We start from the raw sequence: 22,956 nt of genomic DNA on the forward strand, positions 1-22,956 counted from the left end.
ATCTTGTTGGCAGTTAACTGCCAATCTTAGTTGGCAGTTAATTTGCATATAGCCCTGATTAGCCAATGAAAAGGGTATCGTCGTACGCCAATTACCATTTTTCTCTTTTATTAGTGTTGATAGTATCAGAAAAAAGGTTATTTTTATATTTACATGAGAGCATCTCTTTTTCCCCCCTTGTTCTGCTTCTAGTGTGTGTATCCAGTAATGATTTCATGTTTTTTGTTTGTTTGTTTTGCTTTATCATTCAGTACTGAAAACTGATACCATGGGGTCCCAGAACTAGCTTGCAGATCTAAGCTTACATACAAGATTTCAAAATTTGCTCCAGAAAATTCTTACAAGGAAGACAAGGTTGTAAAACGATATATAATTCCACTGTTTTCTTCTATAATTTCAGAAAAAGCCACTTAACTAACCAATGAAGTGCTCAACCAACTCCCTTCTCAGGACAATATATCACTCAACTGGTCAAAAACCCTTGCCTATCAGGTAACTATTTATTCACCAAGATACACTCCTAGCTTCCCTCTGTCTTTCAATCCTAAACTATTCAATTAAGAATTTGACCAATATCTCTAATACAACCCCACATTGAAAGATTTGCCTTAAACCATTGGCAAGATGGTCCCAAACTTTTAAAATATAAGCCTAAACTCCTTTTCCAAGATACCAACCATGGAGCCTCAATTAAGATGGTGTTCTCCTTGCTATGGTAAGTGAAAAACTAGGCTTTGCTTGATCAATATGTCATGCTGGCCTTCTCTTTGGAGAGATGCAGTAGACACTGCTTTTACTATTTATAATTTAAAAAGTGTTAAAATCTAGTGTGAGCTCCCTAGGAGAATATGCTCAGAATATAGCCTTGCTCTATGAATAGCATCTAGTGTTAGTCTATGGGAAATGTGTATCACTATCCTATCTAATAAAAGAGTAATATGCAAATTAACCATCACTCTGCGACAAAGATGGCAGCATCCATAGCGGCCCGGGTGGGACACTGGTGGCATCACCCTGGCAATGCGAGCCCAGCAGGGAAGCGTGGCCCACAGGCAGCACCTAGTAGGGCCTGCTTGGTCATCACTGTGGTGTGAAGCAGGCAGGCCCCGCAGAGAGCAGAGAACCCTGGGGAGCAGGCCTACGCCATCAGTAGGACATCCCCTGAGGGCTCCTGGATTGGAGAAGGTGCAGGTTGGGCTCAGGGACCACCACCACCCCCTGCACGAATCTTGTGCACCAGGCCTCTAGTTCTGATAATAAAAAAAATGGCTATAGAAAATACAAGACAAATCTTTAGAATTTAGCAACTCTACTTAATATTCTCCTAATTAGACTATGAACATAATTGTTATTAATATTTAAATGCTCATTTTCTTTCAATATTCTCATTTGTGTTACATCTAGAATGTTGAAAACATTTTTCTTTTATATAAAAGTTTTAAATAAAGTAATTTAAAATTCTATTTCATGTAGTTGTGTACAGACTTTCAGTTATAAGACAAATTTATTTTCATTGAACAGCTTGTTCTTAAGCGTTTATTTTAAAGATCTTTGTTTATGTGTCAGGGAATCTCTAGTACATGGTGTTTTCTTCTTGAATAAAGGACTTTCAACCTTTGGTGTTCAACGGATGGGAAATGCAAGTAAATGTTATAAAATGTAAGGTAAAATTTAAGATCTTGGGACTTTTATAAGACCTAAAGTTCAACAACATTTTTTTCAAACAGCTGTTTTAATGTGTTTATAAAACCCACTATAATTAAATATGGTTTTCAATATAAACTGCTATGACTTTGTGAACTTTTCCCCCAAAAAATAATTTTGGTTTTGAGCTGATGTTAAAAGTATATGCCACTCTGTAAGCTGAAGCTAAATGTTAATTTATGTGGAAAATCATTTTTTTTATATAATCTTTTGGAAATTGAGATTTTAAAATGAAGTGACAATTTATTAGGACCATATTTATAGCATTAGAGGATAAATGTGATCCTGCAAAATTTCCCCCCTTTCATATTTACCAAGGAAGTTTGACTATATTCAAGGTTGCTGAATTATGCTTCAGTTCACATATTAAAAATGGTTATACCTTTTTTTAAAGTTATGCTTTTAATAAATATAATCTTTACCCAAATTACTCACAGAATATTTAAATTAGTATCTCAATAATTCATTGTTTTAGACTCCAATACCTATCTAAAAAGTGGACCTTTCTTTTCACTCTGAAATAAAAATAAAAATAAAATAAAAAAATTATCTACCAGAAAATAAGCAGATCAATTATAGCTGGTATTTACTATATTTTGTAATGTCAGCATTTTTCAAAACAATTTTTCTTAACAGGAACCCTAATTTTCACTAGTTTAAAAATGTGCACAATAAATTGAAAAATATATTTTTAAAGCAGCACTGATTTAAATAAGAAACAAAATGCAAAAGCTGGGAAACCAAAAACTGTTACAACTATCACCAAGGTGACAGGGAGGATTGAAATAGACCTTTGCTTTTGCCAGTAACAGGCATATTGTATGCCACTTTTCACACTCAGTTCAGAGGCATACTTGTCTTTTAAATTGTCATATCAAATAAGTAAATTGAACATAAAATAATTTATATTATTCAAGCTAAAATTAGCAATGGAATAGCAGTGTAATATTGCTTAGGATGGCATTCAGCTAATGGAAAATATGGTAATGGATGTATCTTGAGTGTCACTCCCAGTCTAAATTCAGTTTACTAAGTAATCACAATAATAATTCCCTTTTGCTTTCTCACCACCAGCTTCTCCGTGTTGTGCTTTAGTTTTGCATTGTTTCAGAATCGTTGCTTCTATTTATAAAAATCTCAAATGCCATATTTACATGTGACCTAGAAGAAGGATCAAAATTCATCTCTCTAAAGGAAAGATAATTATCTATGATACATTTCCAGCCTTTTCTTGATGAGATGTTGCATCTAATATTCACTTCTTTAGGGTGGATATGCACAGCAGAAAGGCAGAGATGCAAAAAAGGAGCTGCAATCAATGTAGATTGTTTTCAAGGAGGACGAAATGGGCTTTTGAGAAAGCTTGTACCAAATTAACAGAGCTCGATGTCCAAACATTTAGGGCTCCTGGTCTGCTTTTCTTACCAGTCTCATGGTAAGTCTTTTTAATGATGTAAAAGTAGACATTAAAACAGTGCTCTTTTGCTGTGATCTATAATGTGTTGGTAAACTTAAAACTTAGAGTTTTACTTGTAGATATTATTATTATTCCCAAAAAGATAAAAATAAAGAGAAGGAAGTTATGTTTTGTTTTAAAAGCAGAATAAATCTGTGAATTATGATTAGAAGCCAACTATTTAGAATCCAGTTTGTGCTGGGGTCCAGCCCCAGCGGGTCCAGGGGTCCCCAAAGGTGTGGACAGAGTCGGCGAAGAAGGAATGACACAGAGACAGCGTTCAGTTGATCAGCAGCCTAGCCAGGATCTCTAGCCAAGTTCTGGTCAGGATCTCCAGTGAAGTTCTGGTTAGGATCTCCAGCCAGGTTCTGTGTCTATGTTCTCCAGCCAGGTTCTCCAGGTTCTCCAGCCAGGTTCTGTAGCCATGTTCCCTCGCTAGGTTCTGTTGCCAGGTTCTGTCCAGGTTCTCCAGCCAGGTTCAGTCACCAGGTTCTAGTCAGGTTCTCTTGCCAATTTCTGTAGTCAGGTTCAGTCCAGGATCTTTTGCCATGTTCTCTCGCTAGGTTCTGTCTCTAGGTTCTGTCTCCAGTTTCTGTCCAGGATCTTTTGCCATGTTCTCTCCAGCGAAGTTCTTCTGTCTCTAGGTTCTGTGTGTAGGTTCTGTGTGTAGGTTCTGTCTCTCTTGGTTCTGTCTTCTAAGTTCTGTGTCTCGGATCTTCATCTAAGTTCTGTCTGTTGCTGTCTTGTTACATCTGTATTTATACCAGTTGATTCAATCCTATCAATCTCTATTACAAAGGTTAGGGCGTTTCTTATCTCCATTCCAGGGAGTAAAGATTATGTAGCTTAAGCATGATTGTTCGTAGTTAAAGTGATTAATTACCCGCCTGGCACTTAGTTAAGAGGTTTTATTCCCTCCCTAACTTCAGGGGAAAATCCCTACCTGGGGAAACAACCTTTCTCAGAGAGGAGACCTTGGTTAAAACACATAGTGCCAAGAAGGTGAGCAAACATATTAAGAACAGTATGCCATATATGCCAGGTCCCTTGAAACAGCAAGCATGGACTGGCTCCCGGCAAGTTTGGAGACAAAAACTGTTTCTTTAATTAGTCAATGGTAATTTTCTGCATTGGGTGGTTAACATCAGTTCTATCCATTCATCACCATAATTTAACTAGAGGCCTGGTGCACGAAATTCATGCACTTGGGGGGGGGGGAGTGTCCCTCAGCCTGGCCTGCACCTTCTTGCAGTCTGGGAGTCCTGGGGGGATGTCCGACTGACAGTTTAGGCCAGCCGTGGGCAAACTACGGCCCGCAGGCCAGATCCGGCCCATTTGAAATGAATAAAACTAAAAAAAAAAAAAAAAAAAAAAAAAGACCGTACCCTTTTATGTAATGATGTTTACTTTGAATTTATATTAGTTCACACAAACACTCCATCCATGCTTTTGTTCCGGCCCTCCGGTCCAGTTTAAGAACCCATTGTGGCCCTCGAGTCAAAAAGTTTGCCCACCCCTGGCTTAGGCCCACTAAGCCGTCAGTCGGACATCCTTAGCATTGCTACGGTGGTAGGAGAGGCTCCCATCACTGCCTCTGTGCTGGCCAGCCGTAGGCCGAGCTTCTGGCTGAGTGGTGCTCCCCCTGTGGAGCGCATTGACCACCAGGGAGCAGCTCCTGCATTGAGTGTCTGCCCCCTGGTGGTCAGTGCTCATCATAGTGACTGGTCCTTCCACCATTCGGTCATTTGCATATTAGCCTTTTATTATATAGGATATTTTCACTAAAAATGTCATCTTCATACATGTCTTAGTTTCAGTATCAGAAATATAAACAAGGTCTAAAATTTGTTGGGCACCTGTATATCAAATTCTGTAGACTCCTTATATTTTCTTATTTTCATAATAATCCATCAGTGCAAATAGTATTAATTATATGTTATAGCCAATAGATAGTGAAGCTCAGAGGACACAAGTAAATGGTATCTAAATAGAGCTAATTCATTTTGGAGATAGAATTTGAACCTGGATCTACTTAACTTAACAATTCTTAATACAACAGATGTTCTCTCAGAAATTTTATGTTAAATTATTGCTTATTTTTGCCTTGACTGTAGAGTTATGGTTCTTTATTTCTTTAGCCATTCTTAGAATTCATTAAAATCCTAGAATTTATTTTCTAAGACTCCTCTTTATAGTGAGTAATCATTTGAAAATGACTAAATGATACTTTTATAATTTATGACTTTCTTATTTAGAATATTATTATTCTAATAAATTTTGTTTATATATATTTTAATTTTTAATATATATTTTGATTATATATTTTATATTTTAATGTTAGGTTTATACTTTGAATTTTTAAAATATATTTTTGTTGATTTCAAAGAGGAAAGGGGAGGGAGAGAGAGATGGAAACATCAATGATGAGAGAGAATCATTGATTGGCTGCTTCCTGCACAGCCCCTACTGGGGATCAAGCCTGCAACCCTGGCATGTACCCTTGACTGGAATTGAACCCGGGACCCCTCAGTCCACAGGCTGACTCTCTATCTTCTTAACCAAACCAGCTCGGGCTATACTTTGAATTTTTAAAACATATTTGTACCTTCCATTTTGCATTATATATTTAGTTTATATTTTCATTTTTAAGGCAATATGGACTCATTAGTATTGTGTGTGAATATTGATGAAACATCTTCTAAGTATCAGTAATGTGCTTTGTGCCTGGGTTACCAAGTAACCACTGTCCCTACCATCCAACAACTCCCAGGTCCAGGAGAGCAGATAACCATGGAAACAGTGATCATGGTGTTATGGGATGGAATCTATAACAGAGGGCCTGATCAAAGAAGTGTGCATGGACTTGCCCATTGAGCCTCAGGGAGGAGATATTGAGTATACAAAGGAACATTCTTCAATTCAGTTAGTTAATTTTATCAAGCACTGTCTATATATCAAACCCAAACAGATTTGGGGTTTTGAAATAGAATAGTGCATTAGCTATTGCAAGCTTTCAGATCAGTGGAAGTCAACTATGGCTTTATATAGGCAGGCCATGAGCAATACAAAATATAGAGTATTTCCAAAACGAATGAGTAGATCAACATTCCCAGACTACTGAGTGAATGCATGTGAAAGGCCAGAGTCTAGACCAGTGGTTCTCAACCTTCCTAATGCCACGACCCTTTAATACAGTTCCTCATGTGGTGACCCCCAATCATAAAATTATTTTTGTTGCTACTTCATAACTGTAATTTTGCTACTATTATGAATCGTAATGTAAATATCTGGTATGCAGGATATATTTTCATTGTTACAAATTGAACATAATTAAAGCATAGTGATTAATCACAAAAACAATATGTAATTATATATTCAATATGTGTTTTCCGATGGTCTTAGGCGACCCCTGTGAAAGGGTCGTTCAACCCCCAAAGGGGTCGCGACCAACAGGTTGAGAACCACTGGTCTAGATAGCTTGGTGTAAGGACACTTTGGACTTGAGTGCTGGGGTAAGATGTGGACTTTCTACTGAAGGAAAGAAGTGGGAAGTACTCAATGATTTTCGTAGACAATGATTTTTGCTCTATCTCTGGTTATTTAAAAGCAGCAGGTCATCTGCATGGTTTGGACACAGGCCCCTATATAGTTAACTATGCAGAACATCTGGGCCTGCGGCATTGGTCCTGAACTGCTGGCTTGCCTACTAAACACATGTTTATAATTCTGGGGCCTTTAGATTACCTGGCTTGGTGCTCAGAGTATTGAGAGCTGCTTCCAGCTCACCTCTAAACTCAGGCATCATTTCACGGTTTAGTGACATTAGCACCTGTGCTCAGTAGCTTCTGTGGCTTATGAAACCATGACTGACTGAGGGGGAATCCCATTAGCTTTCGAGGAAAGAACAGCAGCCTTTTATACAGAGATCCTGATTTTCAGAGCCTTTTTCCCTTTTGGGAAAACGGATGAAGTGTCCTCCACTTCTAGTGATCTGTGTGAGGCAAGATGGTATTGAGTAAGGACGGGAACCACACCATATAACCAGTTGCTTTCACAATTCAGCATGGGTGAGGATAGAATGAATGAATTGGTATTTGTGCATACCCTGGGGGAAGAAGGAGCTGGAACCATGCTGCCTTGGCTTTCTTGGAGAGTCAAGGGAGATTCCAGACCAAAGTGGAAAGACAGGGTGGTCATAACACCTTTTCCCTCCTCCAGGTTAGGGTCCTTAGGCTGAAGTAATAGAAGAAAATTATTTTTGGTAACTGACACAGGTTCAGGAAAAAGAGATTACATTTAAGTAATACAGAAAATTTGACAGGAAATACGACCTGGCAATAAGAGATGGCCATTCTTTTGGATTTTCTTTTCATTCTTTTATATATTTTTGTATGGTACTAGACTGCTTTTCCTACCTTGGCTCCACTCTTCTTCCAGCAGTAAAAACAACAACAACAACAAAAACTAAAACAAAAAATGTAAGTCAGATGGGCTGTAATTGAATGAGGAAGAAATCCATGAGGGATTGAGGCTGTGTGTCTCTTAGTGGTACAGGTCAAAGGTGTCCTTCTAATGCCAACTTGATTCTGAAATGACACCTGATTTTATATTCTTCATGGCCGTGTGTGTGTGTGTGTGTGTGTGTGTGTGTGTGTGTGTGTGTGTGTTAGGTTCACTGGTGAAGATAGAAACTAAATTTTGCCCTCTGATCTGCAATTACTGCAAATATCTCCATGATTTGTATTACACAGGTTGACCTAAAATCCAAGTTTGCCAAAAATCGTCCTAGTTATACATGTTGTCCCAGTGTGTTTAACAGCATGCCTATCATTCAAAGGTATCATGATTGCCTAATAAATGGAAAGGTCACTTTAATATTAAGGAATAAGTAGAAAGCTCCTTGTGGAATCAACGACTGGCTGTTACTGAAGTCTGACTCTTACTTAATCTTCAGTCACTCTCCCTTCCTGGATAAATGGCACTGAGCCAGTGTCCTCAGGGTTTCCTCAGGGTGCCCTTTGCCTTCTGTTTATCACAGAAATCTGAGTAGCTACCTGTCTTACACATAGCTAGTGTACCTGGATATGGCATTTGGGTATGGCATTCATCTCTGCTGCTCAGGGAACTATGTTTGACAGTCAGGCACAGGGGCCATACATTATTTGTCTTTATGTCACAAGAGGCAAGCACTAGATGCCAGGAAAGTATATTATATTTATGGGAAATGCCTTGCTTTTCTTATGCCATCAGGAGATGAGTGCTGTGTCTCCAAATGTCACGAAGTGCTATTGAACCTGCCTTCTTGTTCACTACCAGCGATGGAAACATGAGGATCATGAGTGCAAGTCTAGAAACAACTGGATAGGAAGGCGGTAGAGGATTGGGAGCAGGAAACGTGCACCTTAAACACCTCAGGTGGGGAGATGAGTTTAGTAGAGTCAAGCAGAGAGAGTCTTCTTTTTGTCAAAGGAAACTTGCCCCAGATGGAATTAACAGGTAAGGAAGACTTTATTCAAGGCTATTGCAATAGTAGAAAGGAATTGAACTCAACTCCACTGAAATAAAAGGTGGAGGGTGTTAAACTCTGGGCTGATCTAATGGAAAAAGTACCTGGGGGTCTTTAGAAGGAAGCATGGTCAGTGTGATTATGAAACCAAAACGTGGGGGTTGAGTCTAAGTTCATTGTCTCATGAAATAAAAGAATGAAGTTGAGGACAAAAACAGTTAGTGGAACTCAGGTTTACTGAGAGTGTCTATGTGAATTAAAGTCTATTAGTGCATTGTAGAGTCCCACATGGCCATGAGCCACGTGTGTGCCAGAGATGTGCTCCCACAGGAACATCAGGAATCCATTGAGCACCAGGGAGAAGGGGGAGGGCGAGAGGAAGTGCGCACCTTTTTATTTAGGGGGTGAGTAGAGTCTTGCTAGCTCCCAATTGGCCTTTTCAAAGAATTCTGCCTTAATAACATTCTTGGGATTGGTTTTTATGCCTTACTATCTTGTGATGGTTATTTGCAACCTGCCTGTCTTAGCAATGTGCATACATTTTAAAGTCCATGACTCTCAAGAGCCCTTCTTTCCCCGCCCAGTTGGGGTGCCTTAATAACTCCCCTAGCTGGGTTCCTAGGTTTTATTTTCCCTTCCTGTGGTCCCACCCCTATCTACCTAGCTTCCTTCTATCTCCTCAATTAGGCGTCTGTTTGCCCATTGTCTCTTATCAAAGTTAGGCTTCTACCTTGCCACAATGACTGAGGGATTGGGGAACAATCTTTCTTAATATTACATGTCGATGGCTCCTAGTTACTTGAGGACAACATTTTTGGTTTATATGAGATTTACGTCTCAAAGGGGCAGAGAGTTTACAATTGTACATTTTCTAAAGTAAATATTCTAAGAAAAGGGAGGTTAGAAGATGTAGTCAGGAAGAAACCTGTCCAAAGTTTAGTTGAGCTAAGGGAAACAGTCATTTTAGTCACTCCTCACTCTCTGAATAAATGCATCCCCTATTAAAGCTACAGGACCAGAGGGGAAGATTCCCTGTGGCCACCATTTAATCATGCTGGGAGAGGTGGTAGGGCTCATAAAACTGAAGGGGAGCAGAATATGCCATTCCAAAATGTGCCACTTTGGCATATGCATTATTTTGAACTAAAGACCATCAAGATCCAGCCAACTCAGGGAGCTTTTTACCTTTCCTTAACTGCCTAAAAGAATTTAGATGGGGGCTTGTACCAGGAAGAGAGCTATTTCAGAGAAAACTTTGTATATCAGGAAGACATCTGCATGGCAGGGTAAACATTTGTTTGCCAAACATTTGCTCTTCTTATCTTCCAGTGAATCACCTTCCTCCCCTGTGGAGTCCCAGGCCCCTACCTCCTCCTTCTTAGCTCTGGATGGTATGTATTTTAGCCTGAATTGCCTGACTGCCTTTGAGACTCATGTCTTTGTAGGGTTCTGGTACATATGTAATTAAATTTGTTTTTTTCTCCTGTTAATCTGTCTTAATGCCAATTTAATTATAAGGCCCCTCAACAGAACATGCAAGGGAAGAAGGGACAATTTTTTCCACCCCTTCAAAACTTCCTGACAATGAGCTGGAGATCTCTTTGCTTTGGAGATGATTTTGGTTTCATATTCTCCATATTCTTTGTTGAGTAAATAAGCACCCTCATAGGTGATGTGGAAAAGGGAGGAAGGGCTGAAAGGGCTATAGGTGAGACTACCAGGGGTGGGCAAACTTTTTGACTCAAGGGCCACAATGGGTTCTTAAACTGGACCGGAGGGCCTGAACAAAAGCATGGATGGAGTGTTTGTGTGAACAAATACAAATTCAAAGTAAACATCATTACATAAAAGGGTACGGTCTTTTTTTTTTTTTTTTTTTTTTTTTTTTAGTTTTATTCATTTCAAATGGGCCGGATCCGGCCCGCGGGCCGTAGCGGGGGGGGGGGGGGGGGGCAACAAAGGCTTGGCAAGGATGGGGGAGGGGAATGGGGGGGGCGTGTTGATTGTAGTTAAGTTAGGGTCCCTCAGAATAAATTTGCTTATCAGCCTTTCTTCCTTACAAATGTCCCAAAGAGTAAACACTTAGTTTGCTTTTCTAGAACCAGCAGCATCAGCAGCGCCCTGACCCTTGTGAGAAATGCATGTTTTCTAGCTCCACCCTGGACTTGAGGAATCAGAAACTTTGAGGTGGAGGCCTAGCAATCTGTGTTTAACAAGCTCTCCAAGTGGCTTCGATGCACTCTCAAATTTGAAAAACTCTATTGCAGTATTATTTACAACTACAGGCCCAGTGCATGAAATTCATTCACGGGAGGGGTTCCTCAGCCTGGCCTGCACCCTCTCCACTCCAGGACCCCTTGGGGATATCTGACTGCCTCTCGCAATCTGGGACTGCTAGCTCCTAACCGCTCACCTGCCTGCCTGCCTGCCTGATCGCCCCTAACTGCCTCTGCCTTGCCCCGCACCTGGGACCCAGGATTCCCTGCTCCAGCCAGACACAGGCACCTGAGACCCAGGCTTCCCTCCCTCTGGCTGGCTGCAGGCACTCAGGACAGCCGCAGCCGCTTGTCCCTTTGCCGGGCCGTAGCCCCATCTGCTGGTGCCTGGGACCACAGGGCATGTGGCTTGTCCCTCTCCCAGGCTGGGCCGCAGGTGCAGGTGCAGCTGCTGGCACCCAGGACCGTGGGGTGTGCAGCTTGTCCCTCTCCCAGGCCACAGGTGCAATCGCTGGCACCTGGGACTGTGGGGCGGGCGGCTTGTCCCTCTCCCGGGCCTCAGCCTGGCTGGTCCCCATTCCTCTCTCCCCAGTGTTGAGTTTCTGAGCCATTAGGGCATGCCAACATAGGGTGTGATGACCATTTGCATATTAGCTCTTTATAGGATAGCCATCAGTGGATGAGTAAATTAAAAAGCTGTGGTGCATTTACTCAATGGAATACTACTCAAATGAAAAAAAAAAAGAAAATCTTACCCTTTGAGACAGCAAGTACCATATTATTTCGCTCATATGTGGAATCTATAAACAAAAGAAACTAATAACAGAATAGAAACACACTGAAAGAGACAATAGACAGCTGTCAAATTGGGGGGGAGGGTTATGGGGCTGGGTGAAAAAGGTGAAGGGATTAAGCAAAAAAAAAAAATCATAGACACGGGCAACATTATAGAGATTACCAGAGGGAAAGGTGATGGGGGGAGGTAGACGAGGGCTAAGGGAGGATAAATGGTGATGGAAGGAGACTTGACTTGGGGTGGTAAACACACAATGCAATATATAGGTGATGTATTATAGGAATGTACACCTAAAACTTACATATAATTTAATATTTTTAATTTGAAAAAATCTTTATTGTTGAAAGTATTACATATGTCCCATTTTTTCCCCCACTGACCCCTTCCAGCCCATCCCTGCCCCCCACCCCAGGCCAATGTCACCCCAATAAATTTAATGAAAAAGAAAAAAAAATGAAAAACTACTATATGTACCTAGATGGCAACTGTGATGACATGAAGTTCATGTTTACTGTTTGATATACATATTTTGATAATTGATTATGGGGAAGACTATAATAAATCCTCTCAGGCCTAGAACTGTTGTTGGAACTGAGTGTATAGAAAACTCCAACTGAACAACCTCTGACAAAGGGATTGATAACAATTAACTTTAAGCACCAGTGATTAACCCTAAGTAGCCTAGGATGATCCCCCAGGACCTACAATTTACTCAGAGGCTAAATTGCAGCTATTTGGCATGTAGATTGGTCCTAGAACACACATTTTCTATTTTCTAGAGTCTATTGGTGTAGTTTGTGTCACTTGCTGTTACTTTCTCTCTCTCTCTCTCTCTCTCTCTCTCTCTCTCTCTCTCTCTCTCTCTCTCTTTAGTATAAGTACAAATTTGAGAGAAAGAACACAGGAAAATTAATTCTATTGAATCCCTACTATATGTTTGGCACTTATAAAACATACCTATTTTTTAAAAAAGACTTAATTGACTCTCAAATAGTTCAGTAATGAGTCCCAGATAAACAAAAGCACTGACAGAAAACTTGGTCCAACTTCAAAGTTTATGGCAATTATTGGGGGGATAGAATAATTCCATGTGACACCATGAGGAGCCTTAATCCAACCACCAACCTGTAATATCTCCCAACTTATTTTTCTGGCTTAAATATAATACAATAATTAAAATACAATTATATTATTTAACAATTATTGAGTTCTTCACATGTGTCAGGCACTGTGCTAAATATTTGGCACATATACAATCTCAACAAACCTTTATAACCCCAGTTGAAGGTAAAATCTGACACTACCACCCAACCCCAGACTTACTAATGAGGATACTGAAGCAATGAGAGAAAGGACTTATCCACAGCCATCCAGCAGACTATTCTAGGAACTGGGATGAATATCTGGACATACTGCCTCCTGAATGCTTGACCTTAGTGACACCTCACTCCATTTGATATTACAGTGACTCCCCTCAAGTGACAATATCCAGGGTATCTGGGAAGACTAATTCTTGCTGAAACCGGTTTGGCTCGGTGGATAGAGCGTCGGCCTGCGGACTGAAGTGTCCCAGGTTCGATTCCGGTCAAAGGGCATGTACCTGGGTTGCGGGCACATCCCCAGTAGGAGATGTGCAGGAGGCAGCTGATCGATGTTTCTCTCTCATCGATGTTTCTGGCTCTCTATCTCTCTCCCTTCTTCTCTGTAAAAAATCAATAAAATATATTTTTTTAAAAAAAGACTAATTCTTTAAGGTTTGTCTTTTCCCAGAGAATCCATGAAATATCCCTAAGAAACACTTCTCTTTTTTCCTTTATAAGGTGGCTTTAAAGTTACTACTTGTGACTTTTAGATGCAACCCCCCCCCAAAAAAACACAAAAAAACAAGTCCTTCTCTGTCCCAACTTGTATAATCTGAGTGTCACCATGCTAAAATGGGCTTGATGGGTTCTTTCTTGGGGACTAGCATTCTCTACAAAATCTTTGACATGCCTTCCTCCCTCTCCCTTTAAGATACAGGCCTTCTTTCCTAGAAAGGAATTAATTGGTAGTCCTCTCCATTGAATGACTGAGAACGATTTAGTTAGTCCAGGAATAGCAATATGATCTCAAACATCTAATCCTTGTCTCCTAATCCCTAGTGAGAAAAGGCCCATGAAAATTTAGCCTCACCAGGTGTTCACACAGAGCCAAGTCTGTGTCAGACTCTCTTACTCTGGGGTGGGGAGGGATTAGGGAGAGTGAATAGATTTTCTCTTATTATTTCTGAGAGGCCTAATTTCACTTTTCCCAACAAAAATACCTTTATATCATGATTAGCTAAATCTTAGGCCCAGAGATTAAAAAACAAACAAAAATAAATAAAACAAAACACACACACACACACACACACACACACACCACCTCTTTGGGGAGAAGAGTGGTATATTTGGCTGGGTTTATGAGAAGAGTTGGGTGGGATGAGTTTGGCCATAGTTCTGGGAGGTCATGGAGATATGGGAATACTGGAATACTTGCCATCAGAACAAACCCTTACTGAATCCACGGGGCTGTGTTGGCAATGGTTGGGTAGTGGTAGAGAAAGGCAGTCAAAATCATAGAGTTTAGTCATAGTATTTCCAAGGAAAATATAATTTTGATATTGTTATTAATGGAAAAGAGTGCAGAATAGGAAATAAGGCCTAGTTATAAATTATGTGATGAACTTACCATTACTTAGTTCAACAGCATTTTAAATTAATGTGTTCTATGTTTGGTCATAACAATCTCTTTTGCTTTATAATTATACTAGGGGCCCAGTGCACGAATTCATGCACCTTGAAAAAAACTCTGGGCCACAAGGCTGTGGTAGGCACAGGGGCAGGTCTCGGTCCATCCTCCGTGCCCCTGCCCAGCCCCTTGTGCCATGGCCCCTGGTACCCTGTCTGTGGGCAGCCCCACTCTTGCTGCTGATGCTCCCATGCGCTGACAGCACTGGCCCCGCTTGCACCCACTGACAGCGCAGAGCAATTGGGGCCGGCGCCAGCAGTGGGTGTAAGTGGGGCTGGTGCCGTCAGCAGGTGCGAGCAGCAGCGGCTGCTGCCCCAATTGTCCCTCAGGAGCAGGGTGATGTGGAGAAGCCCTCAGGGGCAATCGGGGCCAGCAGCCACTGCTCGCACCTGCTGACAGTGCCAAACGATTGGGACTGGCACTGGGCACCAGCAGCTGGTGTGAGCGCTGGGTGGGACCATGGAACATGGGAACAAAGAATTTTCAGTAACCACCAGAGGCTCACCCCACGACAGCGACCAGTGCCCCACGTTGGTCTGGCGCCCGCACTCACCTGCTCCACCATCCCGCCATGGCCAATGACCTCCGTGTTCCATGCTCTGCCACCTGCTGCTGACTCCTGCCATGTTCCGTGCATGCTCCCTAGTGGTTAGTGCATGTCATAGTGACTGGTTGTTTGGTTGTTCTGCCATTCAGTCTATTTGCATATTAGGGTTTTTTATATGTAGGCCCAGTGCATGAAATTCACGCACTCAGAGGGGTCCATCAGCCCGGCCTGCCCCCTCTCGCAGTCCAGGAGCCCTCAGGAGATGTCAACTGATGGCTTAGGCCCGCTGCATGTGGGGAGTGGGCCTAAGCCGTCAGTCAGACATCCTTAGTGCTGCCGCAGAGGCGGGAGAGGCTCCCACCACCACCGCTGCACTTGCCAGCTGTGAACCTGGCTTCTGGCTGAGAGGCGCTCCTCCTATGGGAGCACACTGACCACCAGGGGGAAGCTTTTGTGTCAAACGTCTGTCCCCTCATGGTCAGTGTGTGTCATAGCGACCAGTCATTCCACCATTCAGTCAATTGCATATTAGCCTTTTATTATATAGGATTTATTATATACGATATAAAAAGTATTTCTGTCCCTTGACAGTCTGAGGAATATTTAGGGGTGTGGGATTTAAGGCTTGTTGCAAGAAGGTATTGTAATCTGAAGCAAATCAATAGCTAAGAATAATCATCTACACTAATAAAAGAGAAACATGGTAATTGGCGTACGACCGCTATCCTTTTCATTGGCTAATCAGCGAGATATGCAAATTAACTGTCAGCCAAGATGGTGGCTGGCAGCCAGGCAGCTTGAAACTAACATGAGGCTTGCTTGCCTCAGTGACGGAGGAAACCAACGTTCCCCGCCTGCGGCTGCAGGCCTCTGAGCCTGCAGTTTCAAACATTGTAACAAATACCACCGGACTTCAGCCAGCAGATTTGCAACATTGTATGCAAAGGCCAGAAACCTACTTTCAGCCACGGAGGCCTAAAAGCTGGAGCCAAGCCTCAAGCTAAAGCTGGCCCAGAATTAAAAAAAAAAAAAGAAGAAGAAAAAAAGGAGCAGTTGGGAGCTTCAGTCCCAGCCTGAAAACAGCCCTCAGCCCCTCACCCAGGCTGGCCAGGCACCCCAGTGGGGACCCCCACCCTGAAGGGTGTGTGACCAGCTGCAAACAGCCATCATCCCCTCACCCAGGCTGGCCAGGCACCCCAGTGGGGACCCCCACCCTGATCCAGGACACCCTTCAGGGCAAACCAGCTGGCCCCACCCATGCACCAGGACTCTACCCTATATAGTAAAAGGGTAATATGCCTCCCTACACCGGGATCAGCGTGACAGGGGGCAGCGCCCAAACGCCCTGATCGCCCTGAGGCTCTGTGTGTGACAGGGGGCGGGGCCACAACCTCCCTATCCGCCCTGCTCTGTTCGTGACAGGGGAAGGCGCCCCAACCCCCTGAGCAGCCCTGCTCTGTGCCTGATAGGGGGGAGCTCCCCAACCTCCCCCCCACAGGCCCTGCTCTGTGTGTGACAGGTAGAGCCATAACCTCCCCATCGGCCCTGCCCTGAGTGTGAGAGTGGTGGTGCCCCAACCCCCTGATCGGTCCTGCTCTGTTGGTGATAGAGGGCGGTGCCTCAACCCCCTGATGGGCCCTGCTCTGTGCGTGACAGGGGGCAGCGCCCCAACCCCTTGATTGGCCCTGCTCTGTGCATGACAGGGGGTGGCGCCGCAACCTCCCCATCGACCCTGCCTTGAGTGTGACGGGGTGGTGCCCCAACACCCCAATCGGTCCTACCCTGATCTTGACTGAGGGTGGCATCGCAACCTCCCAATCTCCCTGCTCTGTGCATGACAGGGGGCGGCGCCTCAGCTCCCCAATCGGCCCTGCTCTGAGCCCGACCAGGGGCTGCACCTAGGGATTGGGCCTGCTCTCTGCCACCTGGGAGCAGGCCTAAGCCAGCAGGTTGTTATCTCCCGAGGGGTCCCACACTGGGAGAGGGCACAAGCCGGGCTGAGGGACCCCTCCCCTCCCCCCCGAGTGCACAAATTTTTGTGCACCGGGCCTCTAGTTTGGTATAATTTTCAAATGTGTCTGTATATACTTTTGATTCAGTTTTAATATGTGTCAGTTTTAAAAACATTTCTACATAAATAAATTATGTGTCGCAGAAGCTCAAATGTTGTCATGTTGACATACTGAAATAGTATTGACCAAAATTAATTTATTTTAAATAAATTTTTAATTACATCCATGAAGACATACAGCCTTTTAGACTATGGGATTAAAGGATGCACAGATTCTTAAGACTTTCAGCAGATTATGACAGCAAGTTATACAATAGCATAGGAGCCTTAGTCTCATTAAAACTAATTTGGTCATTAAATAAAATTTCATATTTGAACTAAAATAACTTGAAATTTTAGCATAGGAATAAAATTGTTTTATTTTTAATGTTATATTTAATTTTTTTTTTTGAAAAATATACTTTCAAAGACTGAAAGATTGCTCAAATTGAGGTAGCATTCATGATTCTTGTCCATCATATTTGGATTCTATAGATCCAAGACTTGTTCTTAGTGACAATAGTAACTCATCAGCAAACTCAGGACTTGAGAAACCTGAGCCCTGAGTTTGCCCAGGTTCTGCCACGGTTCAGAGGGATACTTTCTCAGTCAGCAACTTATTTACTCTGTCATTGCCAGATATAAAGGTTGCAAGACTTGTGTGGTGTGCTCTATCAAAGGTATCAAATAAAGTCTTTTCTATCTAAAAAGGCTTAGGATCAAATCTGAAATCACATTTCTTAGGATGTTCGTAAATAGCTGATTATACAATTGCGTCCCTGTTCTACAGTGGTTCCCACTGCTTGTAAACAAATAGGGCCTCCGGGACATCCACTGTCACCTAAAAATTAATTTACATTAAATAGAATTTTAAGGTATTGTTATGCACGTGGTAATAAACATAAGCACTACTTACCCAATAATACAACCACCAGTGATCAATCTATCTTCAAACAGATGGTGTAGTGACAAATTAGGCAAAATGTAGGAATCATGACAAGATCCTGGGAAATGCAAACAGATGTTTACAGTACAATGATTGTGATCACATTCTACTTATACATTCATACAGTGCTGGTGCCTTCTGCTGCAAAGGGATATTTAGTTTCTGAAAGGAGGTTTAATGTCTACATGAGTGTAATCAACAGTCCCCTCAACATTAGAAACACTCACTAGTTGCCAATTTCAGCATTTCATAGTACAAATGTGTGTGTTTAGAGGAGAGAGATGTAGCACATACTCACTGCTCAGTCCTTACTCTTAGGTGTCAAATAATTCTGGTTTTGCCTTTTTTTAAATTTAATTTTCTATTAGCCTAATGAGAGAGCAGCAGTCATTACACGTATCATTATATATATTTATATTTATATTTATACATATATATATAAATACATTTATAAATTGAACCTGAAGAAAACAAAAGCAATCTAACTCTAATGTTTAATTAGAGTTATTAATTTCTGAGGGCTACCATTACAAATGATCACAAATTGGGAGACTTAAAAGAGCAGAAACCTATTCTCTTATAGTTTAGAGATCAGAAATCTAATATCAAGGTGTCAGCAGGCAATGTTCCCTCATGAAGCTCTCGGAGGGAATGTGTTCCTTGCCTCTTCAGCTTTTCATGGCTTGCAGCATTCCTTGGCTTGTGGTCAAGTCACTCCAATCTCTGCCTCTGTAGTCACATTGCTTTTTCCTCTTGTCTCTTCTCCTGTGTGTGTCTGTCTCAACCCCGCACCCCCCTTTATGAGAATGCATGTAATTGCATTTCGAGTCCAATAGGATAATCCAGGATAAGCTCCTCCTCACATAATCCTATCATTCTATAAGGTAATGTTTACTCTTGTCATATACAGTAATGTTCACGGGTGGGATTAAAACATGGGCATAACTTTCTAGGGGCCACCATTTGGCCCAAACTGTCTTGGTAAATTAACTGTACTGATGGAAAGGACCTACATTTTTTTCAGCCTGAAAATTGCAGTCCTTATCACACTAAAATAATTTCCACATAGCCACTTTTTATGGGCATCATTTATCTTACATTCAGTGTCCTTGCTAAATTTATACCATGGATTTTACTTTTCACCTTTAAATCTTTTTCCTTTCTTCTCTGACTCAAAAGGAACATTCCTAATTCTAAGCTGGCAAGTGGGAGCCATCAGAGAGGTTGCCCCATGTGTTCTAAATGGCCAGGCAGGACTGACCTTAAAGAGAACTAAGGCAGCAGCAAAGCCACATAAAAATATAGGAGCTGGAAGTTCAAAATCAGAGTTTAGTTCATCTCTACCCAAAGAACTTATATGCAAAAAATAAAATAAATCCGAGTTTAAAAGAGAGAAAGAGAAACAGAAACAGATACAGGGACTGAGAGAGACAGAGACAGAGGGAGTCAGATAAAAGATACTTAGGGAAAAACACATGTGTAAACACACAGGGTTATTCTTGAGGGAATGGCACTGCACCCTTGAAACTGCTCACCCAGATTGCTTCCTTGTCAGCTTTGCATATAGTCACTTGGCAGAATTTGCATCTCACGCTGTGCTCCATTCCTCATTGGTGATACGAATAATTGCTATTGCTTCCCCATTGCAAACTGGAGGCAAAACTTTTTCTTTCATTTATGACTATCTTAAAATGGTGGTTGACATTTCAGCTTGCCCAACTGGTACATCTTTTCTTCGTAGCCATGATACACAGGCAGCCAGAAGCACATTCTGTGCGCTGAAGACATCCCAAAGGCAATCAGACTTACAAAATGCTGTAATCCACATGTTATGTGTGTATATCAGAAATGTGGACGGGGAGACATCTGGAAAGGACAATCAAAGGATCTAAAACACAGCGTACACCCATTGTGACACATGGACTGAACAGAATTCACGTAGAGCACAATCCTGCACACATAATTATGAGGACATGCAAATTAAACAGGTCCAAACCCCCCATCTTGAAACAATCCCTTGGCCTTCCCTCCTTCATTAACACGCTCCCTGTTTATCTCATTTGACTTGCTGAGGAACCTCTGGAAGAAGTTCTTTACCCATGCTGATGTTTCCTACTTAGTAACTCCTTAGCTCACTTCTAGCAAGCTGGTTCTCATCCCAAATTCATCAACCATGCACTTATTCGTTCAACAAATACCTGATGCCAGACACTGTGCTAAGTGGGGGTATACAGAGGTGAGGAAAACAGATGATGTCACTGTTAGGGAGCATACAGTCTAGTGCAGGCATTCGAATGTTTTGGTTTTAAATATTGAACTTTGGTTATGCATGTTATTCATATCAATATTTACAAAATTAGAAAATAAACCTATTTTAAAATAAGATCATGGCTTGGATTAAGAATTGGTAGCAGAAATAGAGTTTGTAAATATATATTGAATGTAGAATCCATATAAATAAAGGATCGGGTGTGTTGATGTTGACCTCCCAATGACATTGAAAACCAAGTGATTAGATGTGCTTTACGCTGAGAAGTAATTAAGGGGTACACTAACAATTTGGGAAGATATAAAGAGTTTTATATTTAATATGTTAAGTTTGAAGTATATGTGAAACATTCAAAGACAGATGTCATAGAGGTCTGGAGCTATAATAAAGAATCCAGACTGGAAAAATTAAAATGGCCTACCTGGAAAATTTGCAAAGCCAGAGGGAAGAGCGTGGAAGCCCACATACTTTGTGTGTGTGTGTCTGTATGTGTATGTGCAAATCAAACTAAGGCATTGTTAAATAGAATATGTTTTTCCCTACTATTTTGACAAACATACCTTCATAATAACAAAATGTAAATATGTGTAAAGCCACAATTTTTAAGTTAGTGAAACTTGGCAAAAATATAAAAATAAATGACAGTTGACAAAATATCCCAATTGACTGAATTTCATTATTATTGTGCATGTCTGGGTATGAAGGTTCAACAATTAACAGTAAAACAAACATATATGGACTTAATAAATTGGCATATATTTATTCCATTAAAGTTATTTGTTGTTGTAATAAGACATTTAATATAATTTGTTATTGATTGTTAGTAACATCAAATTACACTAGCTTTCCTGTAAGTTTTTAGTTTTCTTTTTCTTAAATCAAATTGGAAGCAACTTCAATCAGCTGATGTTATAGCAACTGGAATTCAGAAATGAACCATGAATTTTATATATTGTGTTAAAATTTTTAACAGAAAATATTACTATATACACATTGTGGTCACACACAGCATGATGTTCACTTTTTATTACAGTATCTAGCTACATGTTATTCCTTAATTTAAAAAATGTTCTAATACTTAGATATTATAAAGAATACCAAAATTAGTGGTTTATATTGGGTTTAAATAATGCCTAATTGTGTTCAAATATCCCTTTAAAAAATTATACCATACCACTAATGGACAGAAAATAGTCTTTCAGAAATTAATTTTGAACTTAACTTGCTTGTGAATCTTTTTCTTTATAGTCGTGAAAATGCTTTTATTTTCTGGTCCTAATAGCCATATGTATATTTTTTGGAATGTCACTTTTGTGTATTGTTTTAATTTAGAAAAACAATATCCTTTTTAAAAATTCTTTAAAAGTGAAATAGTTACTCTTATCTCTCTTTTCATCTTTGTTAACACTGCTAATAGCAAGCAACAGATCATACCCCAAACTCTAGCCAATTAACATAAATTCAGAATCAATTTCCTTTTCTCCTAAAGACCCTGACTGGCTCTCTTAGGAGGATCTTCTATTCTTTAGTCTCTTAGTCTTTTCTCACTGCTGATGCACTACACTCAACAGCTTTAATAGCATTTGGTTAGCCTTTCCAGCCGATTCACCAGGAGTGGTTATCAGATTAAATTTAGTATGCATTTTAGCAAAATTCCTCATCTGTTGGCAGATCCTGAAAAATCTTCTAAAGTATTTTATCTTTTTGGCACAGTTCAGACCATACATGACATAAAGAATCCTTAAGGATTTTCAACGAAACATAGATTCTTACATTTTATTTTAAACCAACTATATTGGTACTATTATCATAGGCTCGTCTTTGACAATATTTTAAATTATATAAAGCTGATTGATTTTATATTTACTTTAAAGCTATTAAATATTTAATAAACATAACACTGTCACTTCTATCATTTAATGTTCATATATTGCTCAATTATTTTATCCTCAATACTTCTATTTTGAAATTCTCCCATGATTTTTCCATTGTTGAATATTAATGCCTGAAAATCTCCTTTCCTTTCATGGGTCTTCATGATTTCATTGTCTTACTTTGTAGTTTATGTGTTTTTGGTACTGATATATTATTGGTCTAAATGAGCACAATGTTTGTTTTTCTAGTGCTGAAATGATATAATTTTATCTCTCTGGAATAGAATTGAGGATCAGGATTGATGGTGAAATGATCATTGAAGTTTTAGCTACTTTACATAACTTTAACCTTACTATATATGAAAGGTTCCAATTTAGTTGTTGGAGAGCTTACATTAAGATTATTGAGCTGCTATCTCTATCATATGAGGGACATTGGAAATCTGGAGAGTTATTGGGAAAACAGAAATGGACAATTGCTCATAATTTTTAAAAAGGGAATTTTACATTAATCTCTGGTATACTCATAATTGGATGTTTGGGGAATATTTTATAAAATAGGAATATTGGCAGAAGTCATCATGGCTTCAACATAAAAAGTATGTCAGACTACACCTCATTCTGTTTCCCGTTTATTAAAGTTATTTGCCTGATAGAGATGCCTAATTTTTTCTGAATATAATCATAAATACCTTTCCTTATTACAAGCTCTTTTCTAAATTTTAATATGAATAAGATATTACTAATTAATGATAAAGTTGGAGTTAAAATCTGTTTAGACTCCTGGCTCAGTAATCTTTCCTTAACATAATGATAGTCATGC

This window comes from Myotis daubentonii, chromosome 6 (assembly GCF_963259705.1).
Source record: "Myotis daubentonii chromosome 6, mMyoDau2.1, whole genome shotgun sequence".
NCBI classification, from domain to species: Eukaryota; Metazoa; Chordata; class Mammalia; order Chiroptera; family Vespertilionidae; genus Myotis; species Myotis daubentonii.